The following is a 13843-nucleotide window of genomic DNA, read 5'->3' on the forward strand; positions in this document are numbered from 1 at the left end:
GCCAAACTTTAAATGGCTAGGTGACAGCTAGGCTACCTACTGCACAGCTCTACTTACCATATGGTGCTGGTGGCTGGCTCCAACCCATTCAGGTTGGTAACAGCCAATCCTCATGCCTGTGAATATCAGCCAGGAGCTGCATTTATCCACCTCAGTTCTGGGAAGTTGCTGGGTTCATGCTGTGGCAGGTGTTTCTATCTAGTGTCCCATTCTATCCAGTAGTGTGCCATTCAAGTCATCAGTTGCATAGCAGGGCCTCTTAAAGGAGGTTTGCAGCATACAGATCACACCTCTGTATGACTCAAGCACCAGGCCTACATAAGAGACCATGATTTTCAAGAAGTCATAATTGACTCTCTGTTTGGAACATTTTTTTCAGCTTTCTCAGGCTCTATGTGGATATGCATGCCCGACGTTGAACACCAAATATAGTTGGACTTTCTTTGGACTGCCAGCCCCCAAATAATGACACCTTGGAGACACTTATTAAATATGAAAGCTTGGGGTTCTTGTTTTTGTTTTTGTTTTTGTTTTTTTGAGACAGGGTTTCTCTGTGTAGCTTTGTGCCTTTCCTGGAACTCACTCTGTAGCCCAGGCTGACCTTGAACTCACAGAGATCCGCCTGGCTCTGCCTCCCGAGTGCTGGAATTAAAGGTATGTGCCACCACCGCCCAGCTGAAAGCTTGGTCTTTAGCTTAGACATGTTCCCAACTAACTCTTATAACTTAATTTAGTCAGTTTCTATTAATCTATGTTCTACCACGTGACTTTTTTATCTCTTTTATTTTTATACATCCAAATTCCTCAGTGTATTGCTCACATCTCCTGTTGTGCCAGATTCTAAACCTGACTTCCTCTGTGCCCAGAAGTCCCATCTTACCTCTCCTGCTTAGCTATTGGCAATTAAACTTTTTATTAAACAAATCACAATGACACATCTTCACACAGTGTACAATATCCCACGAGACTGACTCTAGTCACAGTGTCCTTGCTTATTGAGGGCCTGGCTACGTAAAGCATGCAGGCCTGGCATAAACACAAGTGTCAGGCTGCAGTTGCTCCCTGTCATTCATCCCATGGCATGACCAGGAAGATGCATCCCCAAGTTCACTAGCATGAGCTTCAATGGCTTATCACTATCACTAGATCACACTTGTTGTAAAGCATCTTTACCCTTGGCCTCTGGACCCTTTCAATTTTAGTGGAATGGGTTTGATGCTACAAAGGAAGGGTGTCCAGAAAATATGAAGGATTTATCTTTTGGGATTTAATTCCTGAGGAAAAGCCTGGTAGAGATCCAACATCGCCTTCCCTTCCGTTGTGTCTGACGGAAGGGTCCACTTTTGTAAAACATATCCCAAGGAGCTAGCCTCTGCTAGGGCTTTTGTCCATTCAGAAGTAGAGCCAAGCTCCTGAGGTACTTTTTTTTTTTAACTCTTTATACTTTCTTTCTTGTGTTCTCAATATTCCAGATTTGGGGTACCTTTCATCTCTTACTATCTCAAGCGGAAGTGCTGTTCCCTTTCTAGCCACACCCCCTTGGTTTTTAGTAGCTAGTTTCCTGGTTGAGTTCTGCTGTGGGATGGTCTTTCTGTATGCTGTGAATATAAGTTGCTCCCACTGGTTAATAAATAAAGCTGTGTTGGCCTATGGCAGGACAGGATGGAGCCAGGCAGGAAATCCAAGAGAGATAGAGGGAGAAGAAAGGTAGGGCCAGGGGAGACGTCCAGCTGCCCAAGGAACAAGATGCCAGCCAGCTGGTAAAGCCACAGCCACAGCCACATGGCAAAATATAGATTAATAGAAATGGGTTAATTTAAGATGTCAGAGCTAGCTAGCAATAAGCCTGAGACATAGACTAAACAGTTTGTAATTAATATTAAGCCTCTGAGTAATTATTTACAAGTGGGATTGGGAACTGGCGGGTGGGACACAAAAAAAGCTTCTGGCTACAGAGTTCGTTTCCTCCTTGAATCTTATCTTGTGGTATTCACTTGTCTCCTTTCACACTAAATCAGAGATGCCTTGTTGACCCCAACAAATTATTGTGAGGTGCTGCTGTCTGACATCAGTGCTTGGTCATAAAGGGTATGGAAGGTTTTGCATTGTTCCTTTTAGACTCCTGGCTGGAGAGGCGGGGGAGCAAATGAGCTACCATGTCATGAAAACATCCAAATAGCTTTTGTGTGGCTGTGTGCATATAATACATGTAGATGCTAGAGGTCAGCATTGGATGTCTTCCACTCTCTACCTTATTTTGGGGGACAGGGCTCTTACTGAACCCAGAGCTCATCCATTTGGCTCATTTGGCTAGTTAGTGAGCTCCAAAAACTCCAAGTCTCTACTCACTAAACAAGAATTAAAGATGTGTGTTGCTGTATCCAGCTTTTTACATAAGGGCTAGGGATCTGAACTCAGGTCCTCTTGCTCACACAACAAACATTTTACTGACTAAACCATCTTTCTGGTCCCTTGAGTAGCCTTTTTCAAAAACAGTACATGGCAACAACCACCACCATTTGTCACTCATGAGAATGAGCCACTATGGAGTTATGCCACAAGCTCTAGTCAGGCTTTGTATGACTGCAGACATTTCTGAAATCGATGCCCAAGCTCATGAACCACTCAGCCCTAGTCTCCTGAATGTTAGGTGTCCACCAACTGCTATAAGTCATATGTATTGTTTTAAGCTTCGAGTTTCTGGGCAATTCATCACAAGATACAGATGACTAATATACCATGGATCTTTTGGGAGGTTTTTGGTGAACCTGTCATCCATTTCCTTTCCAAATGTCTCCCACTTAATCTGTAGCACGTTTTCTTAGGTGACTCATTACTAGTCTCCAGTTAAGATGACCGAAGGAAACCAAAGGTGTGGAGCTTGGCTCAGTTCTGACAGCTGAGCTGACATGACATGCAGTATGATCTTTCGGGCAGTTGTTGAACACTGAAGATTTTTAGGGGTGATTTCTCTACAAGTGGAAGTAGAAGTAACGTTACTCATATGATCACCTCCTTCAATGTGCCACACTTTGTTTTGTGAATGAGAAACAAAGAATTTCTTTTTTAGACTGTAAGACTTTAACACCCATGGTCCATACCCTGCCTTGTTATGAGCAGCTACAGGTGCACTGCTAAGAGGTGAGCTATTACATCATCTCCGTAGTTTCTTTCCTCACAATTTTGAGTCTCAGTTACACTAGGTTGGAATATTTGTGCAAGTTATATATGCCATGGCAAAAAAATAAAGATTAAGAACTAGTTAGGAAGAAATGGCTGGAACTGTACACAGTTGTAATTTCTCCTCCATTCCCCACCATGCTCTTTATGCCCAGATAGTGTCAGCTGTCATGTGAGGGTAGGACTGATCTGAGATCACTCAACTAGACTGTAGAATGCCTAACCCACGTATTCTAGTGATAGCATAAGTGTGGGTCACGAAGTTGAGATGATCATGCCATGGCCTGATATTTATTAAGGCAGCCTCATGATCAGCTGGCTGTAATAGCTTTACACACAGATTCCAATCCTATGACATAGCTGGTTATATTGGACCTTCTCCTAACCTTTCTTGCTCCCTCTCCCTTCTTTCTTCCACACTTTCCCTATAGTCACAAGAGGTCGTTTCTTTTGACCTTTCTTCTAGTTGCATTCTTCTGGGATTCTAATGAACTTGTAACACTGAGCTAGTATTTTAAGATTAATAATATTGAGGTCATTGAGGGTGAGTTAACTTCAACCCTGAAAGTGCCCATATCAAGCTCCAATCCACTAACATTTAAGAGGACCTCCACACTAAGCCGTTTTTGCTTTTTCAGGCCAAGCACATGCATGTGGGCTGGCGTTCCGAAGTTCCCCAGTGGCTTCCCTTTACTGGTTGGTTTCTGCTTGTATCTCCTCTTCAACAGCCAGCCTTCCTCCTTTCTCCAGACAGCCACATTTAATGTCCACAATAGAATATAGTTTCAAACAGAACTTCAAGCCTTTTGCACAAATTATCCTTGTATCTCCTTGACAAATGTTACTAATAGAACATACTGTGCAGTACCTGTTGGGGTTGTTAGTTGCAAACAACAGTCTTCATTGTAAGTAGCTTTAAATGTATTAAATGGCCTTAGAACAGTCAGAGATTTTTCCAGGGAGGGCCTGAATCAAGCTTTAGGAGCCACTTAACTGTAGCAAGGACTGCTTCTAGAAGAAAGCCCTATTCCTGCTATTGTGCACAGGTCCCCCAGACTTGCAGGGCTATTGCTGGGGACTCTCTTCAGCTACTTATTCTTATTATTTTTGTTACTTAAGTCCAGAGCAGATGAGCATGTTTGATGGCTGGAACCTAGCTTGAATCCTGCCCATCATTTTGTCAGCAGCCTCATGAAGGAATCCAGGCTTCTATCTGGAGGAGGAAGGGCTTGTAATGGGAGAAAGGGGTGTTTTAAAAGGTCCTGGAGGGTGGGGGAGATAGCTCAAGTACTTCTAGCGCTAGCATTGAAGAATGGATTTCAGGTGGCCAGGACCTGCATAAATGCTGGGTGTGAGTGGCAGTCTGCTTATAATTGCATTGCTCTGCAAAGGACATAGGATCCCACTATGTAGACTAGTTGAGTTAGAATGTTCTGGTTTCAACTGCAAGGCCCTACGTCAGTAAATAAGATGGAGAATGATTGAGGAAGAGCTCTGACGTCAACCAAGGGTGTTCACATGTACGCCATGTGCGCAGTATACATATGCAGACACCCATCACACACACAAGCATACGCCCGAATACAGGCACACACAGCCCCCCTCCTCCCACATAAGAAACCAAAGAGGCTGGACAGTGACAAACGTGACAAACACTCTCTGCAGTCAGCAGCTCTTGAAACTAAGTGTGCTGTTCTGTCACTTAATCTTTTGGCACAATTTCCTTTGGTTCCAAATTCTCTGCTCTCTGTAGGTGTTTTTCTGTTGTTTTCCACAAGATACTTTCCCACCACAGGAGTTCTTTTATCGTTTATGTTTTCTTTTAAGGTATGGCTCTGCAGACAGAAGGAACTATGTGGAAGCCTTCAGTACTTTTCCCCACATGGCTGCTCCCTGGCTGAACCCAGTCCAGGGGTTCTCTCTCATTCCAGGGTCCAGACTGAAGTGTTCAAAGAAATTAGATATGGGCAAAGCTAAGGTATTGCACAAGCCCATTTATACTGCAAGCTTTTATAGATGGTTTCTGTATCATGTTTTACAGCATAAAATCATATACTTCTAAAGTTTAAAGAGATCAAAGAGATCGTTAAGTCCTCATTTTATAGATGGCATAATTAGGGGCCAGGGAAATGTAATCATTTTCTCAAAGTTAATTAGTTTTGAGATTGGGAGGAGAATTCCAAGGAACTAATTCTAGCTCACATTACCAAGTTGCCACACTCACATGCCAAATACCATAGACCGTAAACATGCATGTGTGTGATAGGGAAATAGGGGAAAACAAGAAGTTAGCTAATTCTCTTCCAAGTTAGTTAGTTCTCTTCCAAGTCCACTATTGGTAATCATATATCCTGTTTTGTTTAAGGTATCCTCAAGTCACACTAAATCTGAAATAATTATTAGGAAGAATATACTCTAAAAATATACTCATGCTGGAGAGATGGCTCTGTGGATAAATTACTTACCATGAAAGCTTGAGGGTAGAGTTCAGGTCCCCAGAACCTACTGAAAAGCCAGGTAGCTATGGCAGCCTCCTGTAGTCCCAGAACTCAGAAGGCAGAGACAGCGGATCCTAACACAGGTTGACTATCTAGAGTAGGTGGAATTGACAAGCACCTGGTTTACTGAGATACCTTGCTTCAATCAATAAATTGGAGAGTGATTGAGGAAGATACCCAGTGTCAACTTTAGAACTCCATATGCACACATGTGTACACACATGAGCATTCACACACATGAAATCATGCATGTACACATGCATGCATATTGCACATATAAAAAGAGAGAGAAAAAGAAAACTCAAGAACATATCTATAGTAGCTTATTTGGTAAAATTTATTTCAAATGTAAAAACTGCTGAAGTTGGGGGTGCTGTAGGTAAGTGGTAGAGCATGAGAGCATGTACTTATCATGTGCAGGGCCCTGGGTTCAATCCCCAGCCTCCAATACATGCATAAAAAAGAAAATGAACTGTTTCATTGTTCTCCAGTGATGGAAAGAAAAGAGTTGGCCAATGCTGTAAAATGGTCATTAGTCAGAGAAAGACTTGAGCTCAATGCAATAGTTTCCAAATTCCAAGTCCAACCAATAGTGTCTACGAAATGAATCTTAAGACATAACCAACATTTAGAAGAAGTCAAACAGAAAACAGAGTTAATCTTGTGTCCAGAAGGTGGTGTTCTTATATTAAATGACTCAATTGTGTGTGTGTGTGTGTGTGTGTGTGTGTGTGTGTGTGTGTGTTATGGGTTGTGGGTCACAGTGAATGCAAGTGGGAACAACCGTCACATATAAAGGTATATATAGCCCTCTCAGCTGAGGTTAGGGGTATAGAATAGGAGGAGAGGGAGGAGGGGGTTCTCAAGACTCAAGACACATCTGTGGGTGTAGTTCATACTACCTTATGGCAAGGTATTGAATGAGTTGGCTGTCTCGATATAGCAATTAAAATGGATGAACTTTGAGTCATGGTGAAGAACTAGTAATAAAGCTGCTATTGTCGAGCAGTGTTAGAAGATCCAGAATCATTTCCAAGTGTGTCTATTAGGTGTCTGTTTATTCTTGAGCATATTAGGTGAGTAAGGCAAGGCAGACCAGGCAAGCTGCTATAGATACTGTCTATCTGGCACAAACACGCTGCCTTTATGCAAGAATATTACAGTTTTTCTAAAAGATTCAAGAATAGCTGATTTAAAAAATTAAAATGCTACCGAAGATATTGTAGACGTGTACTTTAATATAAAATGATGTTTAGACATGTAAGTTAAAAATAAATGGCAGAAAGTCCATATAGAGTTTCGTTGCCAAAAAGGTGTGTATAATATGTAGGGGTGTGTGTGTGTGTGTGTGTGTGTGTGTGTGTGTGTGTGTGTGCAGACGTGTGCGCATATGCACGTGCACATGCATGCAATGTCACAGTTTCTTGATCTTGGTACTTCTTATGGTTTGAAAATGAAATGTCTGCCATAGGACCATGTGTTTGAACACTCAGTCCCTTGGTAGGTGGTGCTGTTTTGACAGAGTATGTCACTCAGCCTGGGGTTCCTGTGCCCCCAGCTGGGGTCTGATTAATTTGTTAGACTATCTGACAGAACTGAGGGCAACCCTAGTTCTGCAGAATTTCCCAGGATAGAAATGGGCAGTTACGTGATAAGATGCAGAGGGAGAGGATGGGGGGCCAGGGCACACTATTTCAATGCCTCCGGTGGGAACTCAATTTCCTAGTACAATTGTCCAAAGGCAGCCCAGGTACCCAGCAAAGCTTTTGACCAGGAGTTTTAATCAGACATAATTTCAGATGCTTCCATCAAGGAGGGTCTTTCCCAGAGTCCATGTGTGGCTCTGAAAGCCCTCTTTTGTGGACAGAGTCCCACCGTGAGCTTACCTAAGGGTCTCAACCTTAGTCATTTCAGTAATCAAAACGCAGAGAAGTTAGAAGGCCTTGTAACAAATCACAAACACACCCTGAGCACTTACCAACTTTCAAGAACTTTAGAATGGCTCAGAACCAACTATTACAACCCAAGATGCACCTTCCGCCCTTGGAACTCAGAATTGAGAGGGACTCAGGACTGTAGATGAAGACCAAAAATTCCTATTTCTTATTCCGCAACCAGAGAAATCAAGATTTATCATTTCAATGATCAGGTATGAGTCTTTTGTGTCGCTTTTATTCATTCATTCAACAGATACCTACTTATTAACACTTGGCCCGTAGTTTACAAATGATGAAAGAAAGGCCTTCTGACACCTTTCCATACATGCTATTTATCTTGTGCCTCATAAAAAATCGGGGTCAGAAAAAAAATTAAAATATATTTACATGTATGTTGTGAGGACTGATTTCTAAAAGACAAGATTGATCGGTATATAGAACATCAGATTGACAAGCTTCCTCATGAAGTTTTGAAATGTTTATTTTAAAAAATAGGAATCCTCATATAAAGTTCAGATTTGTGTACCAAGATACTCTGTGCCCCAGTGTGACTAATGAAGAAGTTCAGACATTTAAATGTCATTAAGATACATTATTTACAGCTTGAGGGAGAGTAGGTGATGGATATGATCAAAACGTACTGCATACATGCATAAAATTCTCAAAGAATGAATTTTTTTAAAAAAGAACAATATGACATTCTGCACCCACAGAGAGAACATATTACTACACATCACTACTTTGGATACTTCTTGCAGTTGCTAAAAGAGTAAGAATTGTGTCTAATGACATGAAAACTATCCAGCACAGTGAATAAAAACTAGAGAAAATATGTAGTGTGATCCTATGACGAAAAACAGAAAAATTCTATGGGCACAATGTGTATGATATATGATATATATTATATATCATCATATATACAGTATATATATATATATATGATATTCATATACACATGAACTACATACCAGTTACCACTGGAGTGGGGGATAAGGAGATGGGAGGTAGAGAGGATGTTATGTAATGGAAGTTCAGTTTTCCAGGAATCAAGCTTGGAAGCCAGAGCTTCATGCATAATGAGCATTAACTCTACCACCAATCCACAACCCCCTTCACTTTAAAATCTTTTTCACATATTTGCATTGTTTTCAAAAATTAAAAGCAATTTTGAAATAACTGAACACCAGTTGTCTTCCTCCCTTTTTCTTGAGGCTTAGGAGAATAGCTATAAAATTGGTAGGCCTTTTCAGCATTGGCCTCCAGGCCATTAAGGGTGTGTTTCTCAGTCTGTCTTTCTACCTTACAGAAGGAGCATGGAGCAGGGTTATGTTCTTTGTTCCCCTTGGAGAGTCCCCATAAGGTCTTTAGGAGGAGTGAAAAATATTTTTAAGTCCACTAATTTACAGATAATTTGAGACTAGGTAAGGATTTATAAAGACGGGATAGTCTTTGGTAATGTTGTCATACAGACAACTGAGGTGTGTTAGAATCACCCTTGGCAACCGTTGATTATGTTTACTAGATTTTTATTCAGCTTGTGTGTGTGCTCGCACACATGCACAGGAGCATGCATGCAAGCCTGCACATGCTCTCGCTCGCTCCCATATTGTCTTCTCTATTTTCTGTTAAGCTCTTTATAAACAAGGCTACCGTGATTTTCCTTCTAAAACGTATCAGGCCTAGTTATCGCAAGAGACCTGATCACCCACCATCTTGGTGAGGTTAGTCAGAGGCAGGCAGGAGGGCACAGAGCAAAATGCTTCTCAACTCTTCCCTTTTTAATATAAAGAAACAGAATTCAGGGAACTTGGGTACTGCGGCTCCTCCTCTTCAGGCCCGAGTGACTCAAATCTGGGCATGGAGACAAACATTCAAACTATGTCATTTAAACCTCCCTGTGACTAACAGTCCTGACTTCTCTCAGTTCTCAGTTGAATTCACAAGATGACAAATGCCACCTATGAGCAGGATTTCAAACTTGCTAATCAGTAGATAGCAATTTTAGCTATTTACCAGCAGGACCCAGTCATTTTTCCAAGCCCAAGCATACAGTGACAAGCCTTTCTCTATATTTTGCTCTCTATTTTTTCTTACAAAACTCCAACCAATTACAGATAGATTAGGAGAGATGTCTTAATATTGATTGACAGCTTGGTTGGACTGAGCATCTCCTAACAGATTAGTAAACACAGCTTTGGGTGAATTAACTTAGGGGAAAAGGCTGTTCTGCATGTGAGTGGCACCATCCTCTAGGTTGGGGGACCTCTGATGGAATTTTTTTTAAGGCCCTTTAATAGAGCATCATCTCTTGCTTTCTGAATGCCATGATGTCAGCTGCTCTCTTCCAGGATAGACTAAGACCTCTGAAGTCATTAGTTCAAATCAAATTTTCCTCCTTTACATTGTTTCTTCACGTTTACACAGTAACGAAAAAGTCATCAACATGCTAGCTATGGCTGTCCAAGATTCATGCATGTTTTTTCTCAAAACTGTACACTTCAAAATTGTGTATTTCAGTACTAACTGATTTTGAATATTCCCAATCCTGGGAAATAATGATAAATGCTTGATATATCATATATGACAGCCTGCTACAATCTTTACCTTTTATACATGTATATTCTAACATCGTGATTGTTGCAATTCCATCAATCAAGACACTACAGCTTGAGGATCAGACGAGCATGGGCTATATGACAAAAACCTATCTCAAGGGAAAAAGAAAAGAAAACTCAGGCTGAAACAAAAACTTGCAAATTATTTGATTTGTTAGTATTACTTGATTTAAATTTCCTAGAGTTGCGAGATCATTAAATAATAGGATTTTCACTGGGCGGTAGTGGCACATATCTTTAATCCCAGCACTCGGGAAGCAGAGGCAGGTGAATCTCTGTGAGTTTGAGGTGAGTCTGGTCTACAAAGTAAGATCCAGGACAGCTAGGGCTACACAGAGAAATCCTGTCTCAAAAAACAAACAAAATTAATAATAAAACAGATTTTAAAAATAGGATTTTTATCTTTAGCACAGGATTAAAGTTATTAATTTCTTTTGACAATAACCATTGTATTATTTATTGTTATTATTATTACAAAAGTTTACTACAACGTACAACAGGCTCCAGGATAACACTTCATTCTAACTATAGATGGCCAAGATGTTATGGCAGGGCATCCAGATGTTTAAATAGGAATGGAAGAGGCTTACCGTCATCTCAGATATGAGGAACAGCTTGCTTTTCGCCAGATTTCTTAATTCCACCTGTGGCCATGGGTCCCTTGCCCGTGGCCTGGGCTTTTAGCTCCTCGGTTTCTTCTCTCCTCTTTTTGTTTCTGCTCGAAAGCCTCGTCTTCCTAGTCCATCTCCTCGGCCTCTTCTTGGGCTGTTTCAGGGGCTTCCTCTTGCCACCTTTGCAGCCTGACATGACGCCTACAGACAGCCCCTTCACCAGACCCTCTCAAGCAATTTTTTTAAAAACTCTGTTTGAGAAGAACCTGGAGGTTAAAATAGTTGAGTAGCTTTCACATTTTCTGGAAATGTCACTTCTTGCCAGTGGCGTGTCAGCCATGGTAGACAAGCCAGAGAAGAACTGTTAAGGTGTCTGTACATTATGAGGTCTCTTATTTATTGAGTTTGACTGTCAGTTCTACAGAATGCTTTCTAAGGATGAGCATATATTCTTCACACATTGTTTACCAGGAGGCTTGCCTTTGCTGCCTATGTTCTGTTTTGATTTGACAGCATTCAGGAGATAATTATAAAGAGCTTCCTATGTCCTGACTTCTTTGCATGTTTATTTTCGGTGGTGTCTTCCTCAGATCTGAAGGAGACCATGAATTCTGTTCAAGGCAGCTCTGAGCCACTGAAGAGAATCCAGGAGCCAAGTTCACTCTGCCGAGTGGAAGAAAAGTTTGGGCCAGGAGTCATCATTGATCACATCCCAGCCATCATGTCTGAGGAATAGTGACAGAATTGGGTCCTTTCATGGTCATGTGACAGATAATTGTGGAGATGGCTAGTAGTAGACCATGGGTTTGGTCGTAACACTAGGGGTACAGTGAATTGGCAGCCTTGACATGAGCATAATGGCTCATCCACAGAAATCCAGGTCTCCTCAGATGATCTAGGTAACTATGATGTAAACATTGGGCCATGGATTTTTCAGATTTAATGTTTTCATGAATGAACTTTTATGATAGTAAGAAAAAACCCACAAGTCTTTCACCTGTAACTTATGATATATCACATCTTCGGTTTGATTCATTCTTTATCTAGTTAAAGGTGTTTTATGAACCACTTCTAGAAGTTTTGTGATGCGATCTTCACCTCTAAAAATGATGGATTTTGTTTCTGAGATAGAATATTAAAAAAACAAAGAATACTAAAAATGTATGAGGAAAAGCGAAATTATAAATCCAAATAGGATTTCAATATTACAGCTCTTTAAATATTCATTCTACCTGAGCATAAATAATTTGGTTTCAGAAAGCTTCAACTCCGTTATAGTATTATTTTGTGAAGGTGGAGGTGGGCTTGAGACAGGGTTTTGCTTTGTAAACCAGGCTGGCCTCAAATTCACAATAATTCTTCTGCCTCTGCCTTCCAAGTCCTGGAATTTCAGGCGTGTGTCACTATGTCCTGTTGCTTTATTGTTTTAACCATTACATTTAAAGCAGACACATAGAGTACCATGAATCTACCAGAAAAGTACATAAAACTTTCTACAATTTACACAGTAATGTCTCAGTGTTGTGCTGAGATGTTTATAGATGAGAAATATCCCTTCCTTCCCAGCACTGGGCACAATACTGACTCAAAATGCATAATTCACACACCATAAAGTATATTGCTCTAAAAAGTATAATACAATGGTTTTTTAAATACTTTTTAAAACTATTTTTAGATTTATTTTATGTGTATGAGTGTGCTGCCTGTATATGAAGGTCAAAAGAGGGCATTCGATCCCGTGGGACTGGAGTTAAAGATGGTTGTGAATCACCATGTGAGTATTGGGAACTGAACCTGAGTATTCTGCAAGAGCAACAAGTGCTCCTAACCACTGAGCCATCTCTTTACTCTCTCACAGAGTGTGTTAGTCAGCACAATAATCTAGAATCCAAACATTTCCACCACCTCCAAAAGAAACATTAGTAATTAGTCTGCCTTACCTAGCCCCTGAACACCACTACTTCCTCCCTTCTTTCCTTCCTTCCTTCCCATCTCCCTTTTTTTTCTTTCCAGAGCTAGGGATCAAACATAGGGTGCTGATTTATGGATTTTTCCTTTAAGTGATGCATTTTATATAAGTGATACTATGCAATAAGTAGAATTTTGCATGTGATTTATTTCACATAATGTGGGAGGGTTAATCTCATAGACAGCTTGACTGCAGGGAGACACAGCTCTGGTTATGTCTGTGAGGGTGCTTCCGGAGAGGCTTGATTGAGGAAGAACTGTCAGTGGTGGGACAGGGACACTGTCACCCCTAACATATTCCCCTAGTTTGTTGGGACTGTGACTCAGGGAAAACCAGGATTCATGTGTTTGATGTAGACCAGTTTCAGGAATAGGCAGTTTATGAAGCAGGGCTGGACTGTGAACTGAATAGATTGTTTAGACAGGAGGCTTGGAGATAGAGAGGTGCTCGGGTCAGACACACCAAGAGCACGGGTGCAGGCTTCTGAAAGAAGAGATGAAAATAAGACATGGCCGAGTGTGGGGACCAGCACCTCCAGAAAAGGGAGCTATGGATTGTCCTAGCAGTGGCCATACATAGTCTACCATTTTGATGGCTCTCAAGTTACATCTCAAAAAGCAGCTAAGAAACTTTCCTCTCTTTTTTTCTTTTAACAAATGAGGTGCTCTAGGGATGCCTTGGATGGAAATACAATCTGATAAAACCAGAAGCCACTAGGGCTGCACAAGGGGTTTCACATGTATCTTTTCCCTGTAAATGGAGTTTCTCTCATGAGTTTCCTGGAAAACTTCAGGCTATAGCTAAAGAGGAGAAAAGGCTTTAAGCACTTGTTAATGCTGGAATTCTTGCTCTTTGCTGATGAGAGACTACAACTGGATCTGGGGGTTAGGGGACTCCTTTCCCTTCTCCTGTCCCCATAAAATTTCCCTTTCTATCTTGGTCTACCATGAATATGCCTGGGGCCATCTCATAAGCTAGGGTCCTGGACTGAACAAGAAAGAAAACTGGAGAAAGCAAGATGAGCACCAAACAT

The 13843-nt window shown here is 41.1% G+C and overlaps 1 pseudogene; it reads right to left on the minus strand.

Moving 5' to 3' along the window:
* Window positions 1–10750: 10750 nt before the first annotated feature.
* On the minus strand, window positions 10751–12771 carry LOC131910550 (translation machinery-associated protein 7-like; annotated as a pseudogene).
* Window positions 12772–13843: the final 1072 nt, after the last annotated feature.

Source organism: Peromyscus eremicus, chromosome 5, assembly GCF_949786415.1.
Source record: "Peromyscus eremicus chromosome 5, PerEre_H2_v1, whole genome shotgun sequence".
NCBI classification, from domain to species: domain Eukaryota; kingdom Metazoa; phylum Chordata; class Mammalia; order Rodentia; family Cricetidae; genus Peromyscus; species Peromyscus eremicus.